This window comes from Mus caroli, unplaced genomic scaffold, assembly GCF_978045245.1.
Source record: "Mus caroli unplaced genomic scaffold, Mus_caroli_1 scaffold_18, whole genome shotgun sequence".
Taxonomy (NCBI): Eukaryota; Metazoa; Chordata; class Mammalia; order Rodentia; family Muridae; genus Mus; species Mus caroli.
Window position 1 is genome coordinate 82537594 of NW_028227273.1, and position 15286 is coordinate 82552879.

The window sequence follows — 15286 nt, forward strand, 5'->3', positions numbered from 1 at the left end:
TGACCAAAGCAACTCTTATAAAGGAAAACATTTAGTTAGGGCTGGCTTAGAGTTTCAGAGGTTTAGTCCATTATCATCATGGTCTGAAACACAGCAGCATCCAGGCAGACATGGTGCTGGAAAAGGAGCTGAGAGTTCTATATCTTGATCCAAAGGCAGCAGAAGGAGACCATTTCTCATACTGGGTGGAGCTTGAGCATAGGAAACCTCAAAGCCCACCCCCATAGTGACACACTTCCTCTAACTAGGCCACACCTACTCCAACAAGGGCACACCTCCTCATAGTGCCATTCCTTGCGAGCTAAGCATTCAAACACATACATCTCTGGGGGCCATTCTTATTCAAATCACCACACACTGTAATAGAACAATTTGATATAGTTTAAAAACCGAACAAAATGGAAAACTGTCAGGTTGCAGACCCTTCCCAGTTGTTACTTTAATGGTAATCACTATGGCCTCTATGATGAAATATGTATTTAAAAGATGATCTACAGCGCATTAGCTGTTTACAGGAGCCCCTGATCTACAACATATTAGCTGTTTACAGGATCCTGTAAGCAGTTTGTGCTTTACTGGTTTAACTGAAGTGGTAATTATAAAAACTGTGAAGAGGATTCTAACTAACCTCTTCCCCGAGCATTGTACTGCCACATAAATTTAAGGACATAGCAGCCTGGGCTGTCATCTAAAGGGAAGGGGACATGAGGAATGTAAAACCACAGTGGGCTTAGTAGAAGTCCACAGGATACCTGGGATGGTGGCCGCTTTGTGTTCATAGTGTAGAAACTGCTTGGTTGCTGAAGGCATAGCTCAGTTGGAAGTGTATTCACCTAGCATACATGAAGCCCTGGGTTCACACATCAGTAAAACCAAGAGTGGTCCTGTTCCCCTGTAATCCTTGAACTCAGGAAGTGGGGACAGGAATTATCCAGAGTTTAAGGTTGCCCACAGCTACATAGTGAGCCTGAGGCTAGCTTGGGCTATATGAGACTCAGTCTTAGAAATAAAAAGGGATGAATAAACGAATAGACTGTTTAGGAAGAAAACCAACTGAAAGGGATGCTGTTGGCCAAGGAGTGTGCATACATCAACATGGCTACCTTCTCTATGAGAGGTCCAAGTGATGTACTCTATGCACGGATTTCTGGAGCAGTTTAATTCTCTGTCGACAGCAAGAGAGTCAATATTAATGTCTTCTTAACCTTCTTTGCTGGCTGGCGTGTGGCTCTCTTGGGACAGACCAGGAAGAGTTTTGAAGCTAGCTGTACTGCCAGGGATCAAAGCCCATAACTCTAATTTCTCCCTGCTGCTTCCAAGCTGTGTAGCTTGTGACAAGTCCCACACCGTCTATGAACTCAATCCTCAAAACAAAAATTAGTTGCCTCCCTCGAAGGATGTAAGAAGATGATGTCCATGGAGCATCAGGAAGCATGCAGGTACTCGTGTGGGGCTGGCCTTTCAACTGCCTTCCACACTAGCCAGCTTCAGTGTGCTGGTTGGATGTTCTGAGTGCATCCAGTAAACCGTTTGGTATGAGCCACTCACCCACTCCACAAAGCACTGAAAACCTATTCCCTGGAAAACATAAAGGAAAGAAAGTAAAAATCTCCCCCAAGGACTAGCCAGTCATGTTATTATTAGCTTGCCCGAGTTCCAGGTTTCTCATTTTTGAGGGTGGAAGTTGAACTGAATAGTAGTTTGTAGGCATCAGAGAGGATGCTGGGGAAAAAGGAATAGGGAAGGAAGCAATGCCAGGGCCATGTTAGGCTTTGTGCTCAGGAATAGAAAAGCAATGAACTTGAGGCTGCAGAGGTGGCTCAGTGAGAAAAGCTGTTAGCACACAAGAGTGAAGACCAGAGTTTGTATTCCCAACCCCATATAGGCACACAAATGCAATCCCAGTGCTCAGGAGGCCAAGGCAGGGAATGCCAGGGTCAAGCTAGCTATCCAGACTGTGATCTGCCAGCTCTGGGTTCAACTGAAGGCTGACCCTGCTCTGTAAGTTGAGAAAAGTCTTGGAAAAACCCAGTGTTGACCTCTGGCTTCCACCCATGTGCATGTGCTTCTATGTATCTATGAACACATGAACACATGCGAACACATGTACACATTTGTCACACACACACAGGCAAAAAAAAAGGTGTATCCATGTGAAAACTACTCTTTACATGAAATTTCATGATGTAAGACAAAGGGAAGAAAATTTAAATTCACTCTTTGTCCTAGTTAGGGTTTTCATTGCTGTGCAGATACCACGCCCAAGAACTCTTCTTATAACGACAACATTTAGCTGGCTTACAAGTTCAGAGGTTCAGTCCATCATCATCAAGGCGGGAACCTGGCAGCATCCAGGCAGGCACGGTGCAGGAGAAACTGAGAATTCTACATCTTCATCTGAAGGCTGCTAGCAGAATACTGGCTTCCAGGCAGCTAGGATGAGGGTATTGTAGTCCATACCCACAGTGACGCACCTATTCCAACAAGGCCACACTTTCTAATCCTGCCACTCCCTTGCAAAGCATATATACATCATCACATTCCACTCCTTGGTTCCCATAGGCTTGTCTAAACATATGAATCTATGGGGGCCATATCTAAACATAGCATAATAAAAAAATATGTTTAGTCCAACTCTAAATAAAGTCCCCATAGTCTATTGCAGTTTCAACAATGTTAAAAGTCCAAAGTTCAAAGTCTCTTCTGAGATTCATCCAAGAACAGCAGTAACTCACTTAATAGTAATCCACAAAGCAAGACAGGAAACTAGCTGGGTAAACTCCAAACTCCACATCTTCATGTTTGATGTCAAAGCAGTCTTCCAACTCCTTTTTCATCTTTGTTGACTGCAAAAAAAACTTTTTTTCCCTGGGCTGTTCCACTTCCAGCATTCCTCAGCACATATCCCATGGCTCTGGCATCTTGAAAATCTTGGGATCTCCAAGCCAACCTCAATGTTACAACTTCTTGCTTGAATGTCTAGGATCCACACATGATCTTCTGGGCTTCTCCAAAAGGCTTGCGTCACTTCTCCAGCTCTGTCCTCTGTAGCACTCTAAGCTCAGGGTTGATTGGTGATCATCCTATGGTACTGGCACCTCTAGTACACTGGAGTTTTCCTCTGCAACTAGACTTCACCAATACCCTCTCATAGGCTCTCTTCATGGTGCCAAGCCTCAACTCCTTTGCATGACCCCTCCAGTCCTGGGCTGTAAACTACAACTGAGGTAAACTTTCACCAATGTCCCTCTATGGCCTCTTACAGTGACAAGCCTCAGCTGCTCTTCATGACCCCTTCATGACTTCAAAACCAGTACCAACTGGGTGACTCTTACACATTACCAAGTACAGCTGCAGCACGAGGTACAACCTCAGCTATCTCTGGAACACGGCTTCTTTGTGTTCTCAGAAAACACTTCCCAAAAGATTTCACCTCAGTGATGCTGGTCTCTTCTTAATCACCACTAATTTCTTAGCTCCAACCAGCATCAATTGTTCCAGGAGTTCCTTCTATTTTTCACTCTAAAGCCAGAGCCACATGGTGGAAGCTACTGAGTTTTGCTGCTTGCAGGAGCTAGAACATGGCTCCATGGTCCCCTTGTTCTATTGCACTGTTACTAGCTTTCTATTTTCCAACTCTTTGACTGCCTAAGCTTGGCTGTCCTGGATCTTGCTCTGTAGATTGACCTTAAACTCAGAGATCTGCATGCCTGACTCCTAGGATTAAAGTTGTGTAACTCCAAACCTGGATTTAAGCTTTTTTTCATCTAGAACTTGCTCTGTCCCAGGTTGGCCTTGAACTCAGAGATCTGTTTGTCTTATCTCCTGTGATTACAGGTGTGTACCACCATGCCTAGATCTAAATTGATCTGAGTAGGATCTTGGCACAAAGCCCCACTCCCTTAATATGCTATCTCCTAGAACACAGAATTCACCTCCATTTCACTTCCTGGTGTGCCTTTAACACTAGAACCAAATATTTTATATTTTTCCTTTTTCAGCTTGCTATGCTTGTTTAAAATGCTCTTCATGAGACTTAACCAGGGAAGAAAGTCTACAAATGGGTGTCTCTGAGACTTCCTTTGTCAATGCAATTAATCTGAGTCTCTTCACCTTAGCCTCAGGCAGACTTTTCAGACAAGGGCAAAAAGTAACCACATTCTTCCAAACAAAAGCATGGTCAGGCCTATTGCAGCGATACCCTACTCCTGGTACCAACTTCTGTCATTGCTGTGCACACATACCATGACCAAGAACTCTTCTTATAAAGACAGCACTTAGTTGGGGCTGGCTTACAGGGTCAGAAGTTCAGTTCATCATCATCAAGGCAGGAACCTGGCAGCATCCAGGCAGTCATGGTACAGGCAGAGCTGAGAGTTCTACATCTTCATCTGAAGGCTGCTAGCAGAATACTGGCTTCCAGACAGCTAGGATGAGGATCTTAAAGCCCACACCTACAGTGACGCACCTACTCCAACAATGCTACACTTTCTAATAGTGCCACTCCCTAGGCAGAGCATATACAAACCAGCACACTTTTCTAAAGGGAACAAGGGACAAGTTTTTATGGAACTAAAGCAGCATCCATGACAAAAGCAAAGGAGGGGGCTGGTGCTCACTGGGGGAGGGGCACCCTGCCAGGTAATGGAAAAGCATGCATACTCACAGGTGTTAATCATGATGGTAGACTCAGCCTCTATGGGGGACCATTCCTGTCAGGAGTATAACCTCCAGGGTTGCAAATGCCCAAACACTGTCATTCCCTTGTTAGAAAAATATACGAAAAGATGTCAAAATAACCTGCATAGCAAATTGACCCTTCATCCGTAATATGCCTCTTTAGATAAAGTTTAATTTAGAAAATAACGATCACCAGAAGCTTGGACCTTGACAGTAGTGAGGAAGAGAAGTACCTCTCAGAACAAAGCAATAATCACCCTACAGATGAATGAGAGCGGGTGGAGCGGAGAATCAGAGGCTGAGACGGGCCAGTAAGCATGGGAGATCCTTAATTGAACGTTTGTTCTTTAACATCACCACTGACAATTAGCCTGGTAACACTTTGAAGTGATCCCCACTGTGGGCTGAGTCCCAGGTTTGGTTTCTAGGTGGCTTTGATGGCACAGGATGCAGGTGGCAGAGGAGGGTGGCCAGCTTAAGATCACTCTTAATTCCAGGCTGTGGCACAGTGGCTTCTCTGTAGTCAGGATGAAAAGCTTTCATGGCAGGGTGCCCTTGCACCATCCTCTGAATGAACATGGGAAGCAGGGAGGAGGGAGAAGTTCAGGAAGGCAGAAGAGGAAGCTGGAGAGGATGAGGTGGGAAGGGTATGGGGAGCAGAGCACTTCTGGAGACTCTGGCATCAAATTCCACACAAATTTATTTTCTAGAAGCAGACATTAGTTCCTGTATATTAAAGCCAACACCAGCATTGGCTCAATATATAGATTCTTATCCATCATGTGGTTGACTGGGTACAGGATTATATCACACAAAGTGAATTAGAGGGGAGCAAAGGACACATTGACTAATGAGTCTCAGACTCCATCTTTCTCCCACTTCGAGCACAACTCGGGTTTTAAACTGTAATTACACAGGGAAAAAAAAAATACAAAGCAGGGAGCATGGAGTGCTAGGTACAGCCCCAGGGGCCTGTCTGAGCAGCCACAAGCCCTTAAGGCAAGCCCTGTGCCCAGGATAGTCTACACTCAGTCCCAGGATGGAAGTTTCTCAGTAGAAGGTGGGGAGCAGACTGTCAGCTTTTCTTCCCCCATGTTTAGAGTTGCTTGTGCAGGAGGAAGGAGACATACCCAGAGCTTCCCTGTACCGAGGAGGCAGCTGGCCAATCCCCTCCCCCACCCCGTGTTTTTCAAAGCTTTATACTAAAGTTAGAAAGTTTGAACTCTCAAAACAAAGAGAGGACATCATATAAGAATTCAAATGGAGACTTAGAAGACATAGGGTGCTAGGAAGAGAAATGTTTCCCCCCTAGGGACAAGCAACTTCTTTAATTTATTTATTTTTTTTGTTGTATTTTAAAAAAAATTATTAGATATTTTATTTATTTACATTTCAAACGTTATCCCCTTTCCCAGTTTCCCTTCCCCCTGCTTCTATGAGGTTGCTCAACCACCTACCCACTCACTCCTGCCTGTCTGCCCTGGTATTCCCCTACACTGGGGCATTGAGCCTTCCCAGGACCAAAGGCCTCTCCTTCCATTGATGTCTGACAAGGCCATCCTCTGCTACATATACGGCTGGAGCCATGGGTCCCTCCATGTGTACTCTTTGGTTGGTAGTTTAGTTCCTGGGAGCTCTGGGGGATCTGGTTGGTTGATATTGTTGTTCTTCCTATGGAGTTGCAAATCCCTTCGGCTCCTTCGGTCCTTTTTCTAACTTTTCCATTAAGGGACCCCGTGCTCAGTCCAGTGGTTGGCCGTGAGCATCCACCTCTGTATTTGCCAGGCTCTGGCAGAGCCTCCAGGAGATAGCCTTATCAGGCTCCTGTCAGCAAGCATTTCTTGGCATTTGTAATAGTGTCTGGGTTTGGTGACTATATATGGGATGGATGCTCAGGTGGGGCTGTCTCTGGATGGCCTTTCCTTCAGTCTCTGTTCCACACTTTGTCTCTGAAATTCCTCCCATGAGTATTTTATTTCCACTTTTAAGAAGCATCCACACTTTGGTCTTTCTTCTTCTTGAGCTTCATGTGGTCTGGTAATTGTATCTTGGGTATTCTGAGCTTTTGGGCTAATATCCACTTATCAGTAAGTGCATACCGTGTGTGTTTTGTGACTGAGTTACCTCACTCAGGATGATATTTTCAAGTTCCATCCATTTGCCTGCGAATTTCATGAAGTCATTGTTTTTAAAAGCTGAGTAGTATTCCATTGTGTAAATGTACCACATTTTCCGTATTCATTCCTCTATTGAAGGACATCTGGGTTCTTTCCAGCTTCTGGCTATTATAAATAAGGCTGCTATGAACATAGTGAAGCATGTCTCCTTATTACCAGTTGGAGCATCTTCTGGATATATGCCCAGGAATGGTATAGCTGGATCTTCCGGTAGTACTATGTCCAATTTTCTGAGGAGCCGCCAGACTAATTTCCAGAGTGATTGTACAAGCTTGTAATCCCACCAACAATGGAGGAATGTTCCTCTTTCTCCACATCCTCACCAGCATTTGCTGTCACCTGAGTTTTTGATCTTAGCCATTCTAATTGGTATGAGGTAGAATCTCAGGGTCATTTTGATTTGCATTTCCCTGATGACTAGGGATGTTGAACATTTCTTTAGGTGCTTCTCAGCCATTTGGTATTCCTCAGTTGAGAATTCTTTGTTTAGCTCTGTACCCCATTTTTAATAGGATTATTTGGTTCTCTGGAATCTAACTTCTTGAGTTTTGTAAAAGTTTATTTTTGTCTGTATGAGTGTTTGCCTGCATATATGCATGTGCACCATATGTGTGTAGTACCTGAGAAGGCCAGAAGAGGGCATCAGATCCCCTAGACTAGAGTTACAGGTAGTTTTAAGAAGCCTTGGTGGTGGCACACGCCTTTAATCCCAGCACTTGGGAGGCAGAGGCAGGCGGATTTCTGAGTTCGAGGCCATCCTGGTCTACAAAGTGAGTTCTAGGATAGCCAGAGATACACAGAGAAACCCTGTCTCAAAAAAAAAAAAAAAGCCACATGGGAATCAAATCTGCATCTTCTGCACAAACTGTGAGCTCCGTAAGAGTAACCTGTGCTCTAACTGAGGAGCCATTTCTCCAGCCCCTATTTAGATATCTTAATTGTATATTTTGGTGGTTTGGGACAGGGTATCTGTATGTAGTCCTGGTGGACCTGGAGCTCACTGTGCAGACCAGGCTAGGTTTGAATTCACGGAGTTCCTCCTGCCTCTGCATTCTAAATGCTGGGGAAGGTCTGTGTCACTATGGCTGGCATTGGATGTTTATTAAGTAAAAAAACTAAGCTGGAAAATATAAAGCTTAATTTAATATTTTTAATTTCAAGCAAAATTCCACATGATTTTTTACTCCGATATAACCTTCCCCATGCTGGCACTCACAGCAGCTCTGATTAGGAAGATGCAGTCAAGCAAAAGGAGGTGGGTGGATATTTTGATTATTTATTATTTTTATGGATTTGTGGAATTCTTGAGGACCTCAGGCTTATAAATTTCTTAGAATTTACTTCAAACTGAATATATCATATTTTCAGGGGGGAAAGAACCCCTCATACTGTTAAGTGATCAATTCTCTTTATGATATTATTATAATAAATACATGGATATGGTTTACAAGTAGGCAAGGGGATTCTAGATATCATATGACAAAATAAATTGAAAATTGTCATGCCAGGTATTAAGATGTATCAGTTATAAGTTATATCTGTCCTGGCTAATGCAGAGTTATGGAGGTGGAAGGTTCACGTTTATCCTGTAAAGCAGACGAGAGCCCCACACAGAGCCAAAGCACAGGGTGCGTCTACATGCACCCACAGTGAACCACGCTAGGGAGACTGGTGGCATCTATGCAAATGGGTTGACACTTCATCCTGTTGCCCAGGATCGCTTCCAGATGAATTAATGTAAGTGAAAAACACTGGAAAAACAGCCATGTGAGAATCCACTTAGACGCACCAGAGATGGTCTTTCTAACTGTTCATGACAGGTTCTAATGATCAGGCTAGAATAAACGAAACTAAAATCTCAAGGACAAGCTGGGGAAGGGGATGCATGTGGAGTGCCCTGACAAAATCAGCAGATAGAAAAGACTGAGTGTGGCTTACAGATCTGGGGATGCAGTTCATCACCGCAGGAGCCTGAGGCAGCTGGTATCATTGTCTCCATAATAGGAAGGGGCGGGGGGAGCTGGTGCTAGGATAATTTTCTCCATGCATATATACTTCCTGCAGTAAGGATGGGTCTTCACTCTTCATTTAGCCTAGTCTAGATGATCCCACATCTCCTGGGTCCTCCTAGATCTCACCCAGGTGACAATATTGATCATCTTACGCAGCTCCTATAAAGTACCAAGGAAAAGAATTAAAGAGAAAAAATAATAAAGAGCGCAAAGGGGTGGAGAACAAAGGCTGTGGGCCCTTGGCGCCCAGAGAAACAAGTGATCCCTCAGCCAGTGCGAGAGCCCCCCTCTTCCTCACAGGGATGCCGTCCTTCATACGGATGTACCAGGAAGACTGCAGAACATGTCCCTGCAGAACTGTTGAAGAACAGTTCCCTAGTATCCATCCAACCGGGAAGGTCTTCAGAAATCTTCCCACACCCTGCTGCCTGTCACTCCTGCAGCACAGAGAGAAGCACACCAAAGCTTATCAACCTGGAGCTAGTTACACCGGTTGTCTCCATGCCATGCAAAGCATGCAAAAAAATGTCCTTAACCCATTGCTGCAGTTGTAAAGGATCTCAAAGTGTCGGGATAGGCAGGCTGTCATCATGTCTTGGGACAGGCAGGGTGGTGTACTCATGTCTGTCTGTGTATCCACAGAAGTCTGGAAGGAAACAGAAGTGGTTTGGGAGTAAGAAAAGGTGAATGGGGAAAATTGGGATAAAAGAGATTAATTTACAACTTTGCATAATTAGAAAATTTTGAACAATGTTGATGAATAATTTTCCTCATACTGAATATTCTAAACAATTTATTTTTAATTATGTGTATGTGTGGGTATATATGTATGAATGAATTTCTACTGAGCATCAGATCCCCTGGGAGCAGGAGTTACAGGTGGCTGCAAGCCACCTAACATGGAACTTGTGTCCCCTGTGAGACTAAAGTACATGCTTTTAACTGCTGAACCATCTCTTCAGACTCTAACTACATTCTCTCTCTCTCTCTCTCTCTCTCTCTCTCTCTCTCTCTCTCTCTCTCTCTCTCTCTCTCTTTCTTTGAGTTCTTACTACACAGCTGTAGCTGTCCTGGAATTCACTATGTAGACCAGGCTGGCCTTGAACTCACAAAGATCTACCTGCCTCTGCTTCTCAAGTGCTGTACTTCAAGGCATATGCCTTTATGCCAATGTAGATATTTTTTAAAAATAGGATTTTCATGAGAGAAAAGTATTTTTAAGTGCTCTATTCTCCCAGAAGAGCCAAGTCTTTTTCTTATCAATATCTGAAAATAGTTCTTTTGATGTTCCTAATCCTTTTTCTCTTTTTGTCAATAATACCCACTGATACTGTGTTTCTCCATTGCTTTACTTACCTCACGGTGCTAGGGAGGCAGGCTCTATCTACTGTAGGATTTCTTGAGGATGCTAGCGTGTCTAGAAAGGGCTCCTATGCCATCCAGGAACACTGCCCAGAGAAAATGTGTTTCACAGAAAGTGTCTCTGTGGCATATGTCAGGGGTGGATGAATTCTTGCTGGGAAGCATGCTCCCCTGCCCCCACCCCTAACCAACACCCATCTTTAGCTGCTTCCATGAAGTCCTGTTCTGAGGCATACCACTCAGGAGACCAGACCTGACAGTGTAACTGAGGTCTGTTCTCCTGACTCCTTGCTCTCCGGTCTTGCTTTGTTTCTGGCAGCATCCGGCTGCCCAGTTCTCCCTGCAGTCACTCAACCTGGAACCAGTTGCTTATGCTCTAAAGCGCTGTTTGACGGCCATTAGCCAAGTTATCGGTCAATGAGCAGCTTCAAGCCTTTATAAGTTAAACTAGACATCCTGCTCTTTGTGTTTAAGGCAAAGAGCATTTCTGGTGGTTGGGGTTTAGAGTGACGGCGCATGTGGCGAATGACGTGCACAAAGAGAAGCTTGTTCCGCAGGTGCGGTGAACAGGATCGTTTCAGAGACCTGACTTCCCAGGGGCAACTGTTTGTTTTACAGGTCATTTGAATGAATTAAATTAAGCAGTGCAGAGCTGGTAGCTTATAATTATTATTTTACAATGTGGTGGAGCCAGGACCCTGTTAGAGTGAGACAGTAATCGCCTCCAGGCGAGTCCTTGAAAGTGGTGTTTCTTGGGGATTCAGCCCACTGTCAGCAAAGCACATAGACTGGGATTTGGATTCTCCTTCCCACCATCACAGACCTCACAGGCTGCCATGCCAGCTCCTCCTGTTCTCTGAGAAGGGAGGGCACAAATGCATGGGGAGACTGTTAATAAAAAAGTGTCTCCAGGAAGCTCCCTCTACTTTGTCCTGCTGTGAGCACATCCAGGCTGGGGGTACAGAGGGAGGGGAGGGGATGCCAATGCCTGTCTGCTTCTGAGATGCAACACCTCATATAAATGAGAATGTTCAGAGACACAGGTATTCCAGCTGCTGTGGCCTCTTCAGACCTAGAGTCCTTAGCATTAACAAAAATGGCACCATTATCTCCAGTGACAATTTAGTGTTAACATTTCCCTCTCTTAATTGACAGAACACACACACATACGTACATACATACATACATACATACATGAACACACATATACACATGCATGCATATACACAGATACACATGCACACACCTACAAATAGATACATACACACATGCATACAAACATGCACACATATTCACAGACATACATCTAAACACATATACAAGCACATTTATACACACACAGCTATACACACATACACATATATACATATCTATATGTACAAACATAGCCACACATATACTCATATACATACACTCAAGCAGACAAGCACACACATGTTTATATACACATAAAGAGATATGCACATACACACCTATATACACATAAACCCATATACACAAATAGGCACATACCTAGATACAAATGCACACACATATGTATATAGCATGTACACTCTTTTTCTATGTACATGAGTATTTCTCCTGAATGTTGATCTATGTGCCACATGCATGATGTGCTTGTGGAGGCCAAACGGGAGCATCAGATCTCCTCGAGCTGGTGGTCCAGATGGTTATGAGCTGCAATGTAGGTGCCGGAACCAAACCCACATCCTCTGTGAGAGCAGCCAGTGTTCTTACCTCTGTGTCATCTCTCCAGCAACTACTAGTGCATTCTTTTTCTTCTTTTTCTTTTCCTTCCTTCCTTCTCCCTTTTTAAAATTTATTTTTATTTTTTATTTTTTTTTAGACAGGGTCTGACTATGTAGACAAGGCTGGCCTTGAACTCACAGAGATGTGCCTGCCCTTTTATCTCCTGAATGCTGGGATCAAAGTGTGTGCCCCAGTGCCTGGCTCCCATGCATTCTTTGCCTAGATTACTTGAGTAGATTTGTTTTGTCCCAAGCTTACAGTTAGGAATATAAAGTTTGAAAGCATTAGACAATTTTTGCTAATGTGTGAGATAGCTCAGTACATAAAGGGGCTTGCCGTGCAAACCCGGTGGCCTGAGTTCAGTTCCCAGAATCCACGTGCTGGCAGGAGAGAACCAACTTCTGCAAGTTGCCTGTGACCTTCACACCTGTGCCAGGGGTACTTGAACGTACAGACGTTATCATCATCACCACCAGCATCACCATCAACAAGGATGCATCCAGTAGAACAGCACTTCATGCTCCAGACCCACAGACCTGCCTTTCCAATACAGTTCTGCAAGACTCCAGCCAGGCAGCTAAACAGATTATTTGCACTCTATCGAGTTCTGACACGGATGCCCGGACAAGGAGCATGATCCACACAAAGCAGAGTTGACTGCATCTAAAAGGAAGAAGACTGCTTCTAATGGCATCGAGTGCACAGGGGCTTGCGTCTGGTTTCTATGATGAGAAAGATGGATACAGAAGTCTAACTGTGTGAGACCTGTGCTGAATACTGAGAGTTCTCGCCACTGATGGCCACATATGCAGCTGAGGCTTGCTTTCTAATTCCACCCCTTTCACAGAACTGACCAAAATGGTTACTCCAACCCTGCAGACAGCATTTGATACCTGGAGATTCCCTACTGCGTCATTTCTAGAGAGTGTCCCCCAGAAGACCTTCCCAGATGGACGACTGTCCTTTAATTACCGTTTACAAGGATGAAAATGTGCAGATTGTTCAGGCGCAGAATTCTCCCGGCACATCACCTGCTAACATCCAAAAAATACAATGCTTTATATTAGCACTGTCATAATTGTCTTTCTTTTGCTATGAGAAAACATAAAACATACAGACAAAGGCAGCATCTAGAAGAATGGTTACAATTCTTCTTTGGTTAAAATAAAGAATAGTTACAATTCCAGAGAGAGACTAGCAGCAGCAGGCAGGGTAGACATGGCGGCAGAAGGAAGAGGCTGGCTGACAGTGGTTCATCTGCTCAGGTCAGGCTACAAATCCTCAAATCCCACCTCTGTGACCTGCCTCCTCCAGAAAGGCTCCCTCTCATGAAGATTCCCCGACAGCACCAAAAGCTGGGGACCAAGTGTTTGAACACATGGGACATTTCATGTTGAAACTGCAGAAGCCTTGAAAAGACAGTACAAGATCATCTGCACACAGCCACCAACATCAAGTTCCTAATACATGCATGGGACACCAGGGCATCCGGTGCTCACTGGGAAGAGACCAAGGACATGAAGTTAGCTGCTCATGTGATCACGTGGTCACACTACCAGGAAGGCTCTTTCTCCTTTTCAACATGGATGCTCATTGGTATGCCTCCAGGGAAACAAGCCTTCACAGACCGCTGGACACTTTTGGCTTCTGACTGTATGTGCTACAACTGCCCAGTAGCATTGCTAGTATCTGATTAATCTGTTGGTAGTGGTTGTGTTTTTGTGGCTTCGGGGATGAGATCCATAGAGAATCTTTGCGTATGCTAGATAAGCTCTCTGCCACTGGGCTATGTCCCAGCTCCGGGGACTCGGTTAACCTTTATATAACTAAATATTGTGCGTGGACTAAGCATGCTTCTCACTACAGAGTTCTTTTACTTCCTGGAGCTTTTGGTCAATCTTAGCTATAATGTCTATTTTTATAGCATCTAAATAAAATCCCAGAGCCAGGCCTCCTGGGAGCAGTTGGCTTCCTGTGCCTTCATCCTCATTCCGGATTAATTACAAGATTTGATGTGAGATAGGTGTTCAGGCAGGAGGGTTGTGTTTGCTTTTGATCCCAAGTGGGCAGTCAGCTCTGGACTTTCCTGGTTTTTCTGACCCTTGAAATAGCCCACTCGGGGCAAGAGTGCTGCTTCCTTCCCATTCAGATGACGAGACAGAGGCTTGGGAGCTGGGACAAGCCCAGGGCAACCTGATCATCTGTGAGTTATAGTGACAGATGCCAAGTCCTGCCCATGACCACCTGTCCATGAATACCGTTCTGTCATCCAAAACTGATAGATAATAAGTAACTTGAACGTGTTACTTATTTTCTTTTGTAAAAACCACTTTGTATCCGTTACTTTTCTGGTAAAACCAAGCATCCTACAAAACCAAACCAACCCCCCCCCCCAATAAAAAACCAACCAAACAAACAAAAATTTAAAAAAACCTCTTAAAAGGAGGAAGGGTTTATTTTGACTCTTTGAGGGTACAGTCCATCTTGGCAGAAAAGCATGGTGGTAAGAGCTTGAGGCAGCGGGGCACATGGAAACTGCAGTCAAGAAGAGGAGAGAGATGAGTTCTTGGGTCCAGTTTGTTTCCCTTTTATTGATGCATACATGTGTCTGTAGAGGCAGAAGACGCTGTCAGATCTCCTGACGCCATTAGCGGCCATGTGAGTGCTGGGAACTGCACCAAGTGCTCTGAACTATGAGATACCTCTTCAACCCTCCCTTTTCTCCTTCTTATGCAGTCAGAACCCTGGTCCATGAAATGATACCACCCACATGTAGGGTGGATCTTCCTACTTCAAATTAATCCAGCCTAGGAAGCCCCTCACAGACACACCCAGAGATTTGTCTCTCTCACAGGTATTTCCAGACCCCACCAAGCCGACAGACAGAAGAGGTCACTACATCGCTCCCAAGGAAGGTTCAATTCTTGCAGACTTCTAGTGAGCACTAGCATTTGCTCATAGCATTGCTATTTGTTTGCGATGCTTGCTGTCATGGTTTCTTTTCCTGCTGCTGTGATGAAACGCCCTGATGATGGAAGCAACCTAAGGGAAGAAGGGCTTATTTCTGGCTCACAGTTCACAGTACAGTTTAGGCAGTCCCATCACATCTATCTGTACATCCTAAGTCACACAGGGTGGGGAACCTAAGCTAGTGTTCTGCTCAATTCCTCCATTTTGGCAGTCCAGGATTCTCATTCAGAGAGTGGTCTGGCTTACAGTAATAAATGGGTCTTTCCACATCAATTAACTTCATCAAGATAGTCCGTCATAGGCATACTCAGAGAATAAACAATCCCTTACGGGGAT

General features: G+C 44.5%; 1 protein-coding gene across 4 annotated transcripts in view; it reads left to right on the forward strand.

The window, feature by feature from the left end:
• Pde10a (phosphodiesterase 10A) overlaps positions 1–15286 on the forward strand; it is a 460257-nt gene that overhangs the window by 186657 nt on the left and 258314 nt on the right. The gene's annotated exons all lie outside the window — the stretch shown is intronic.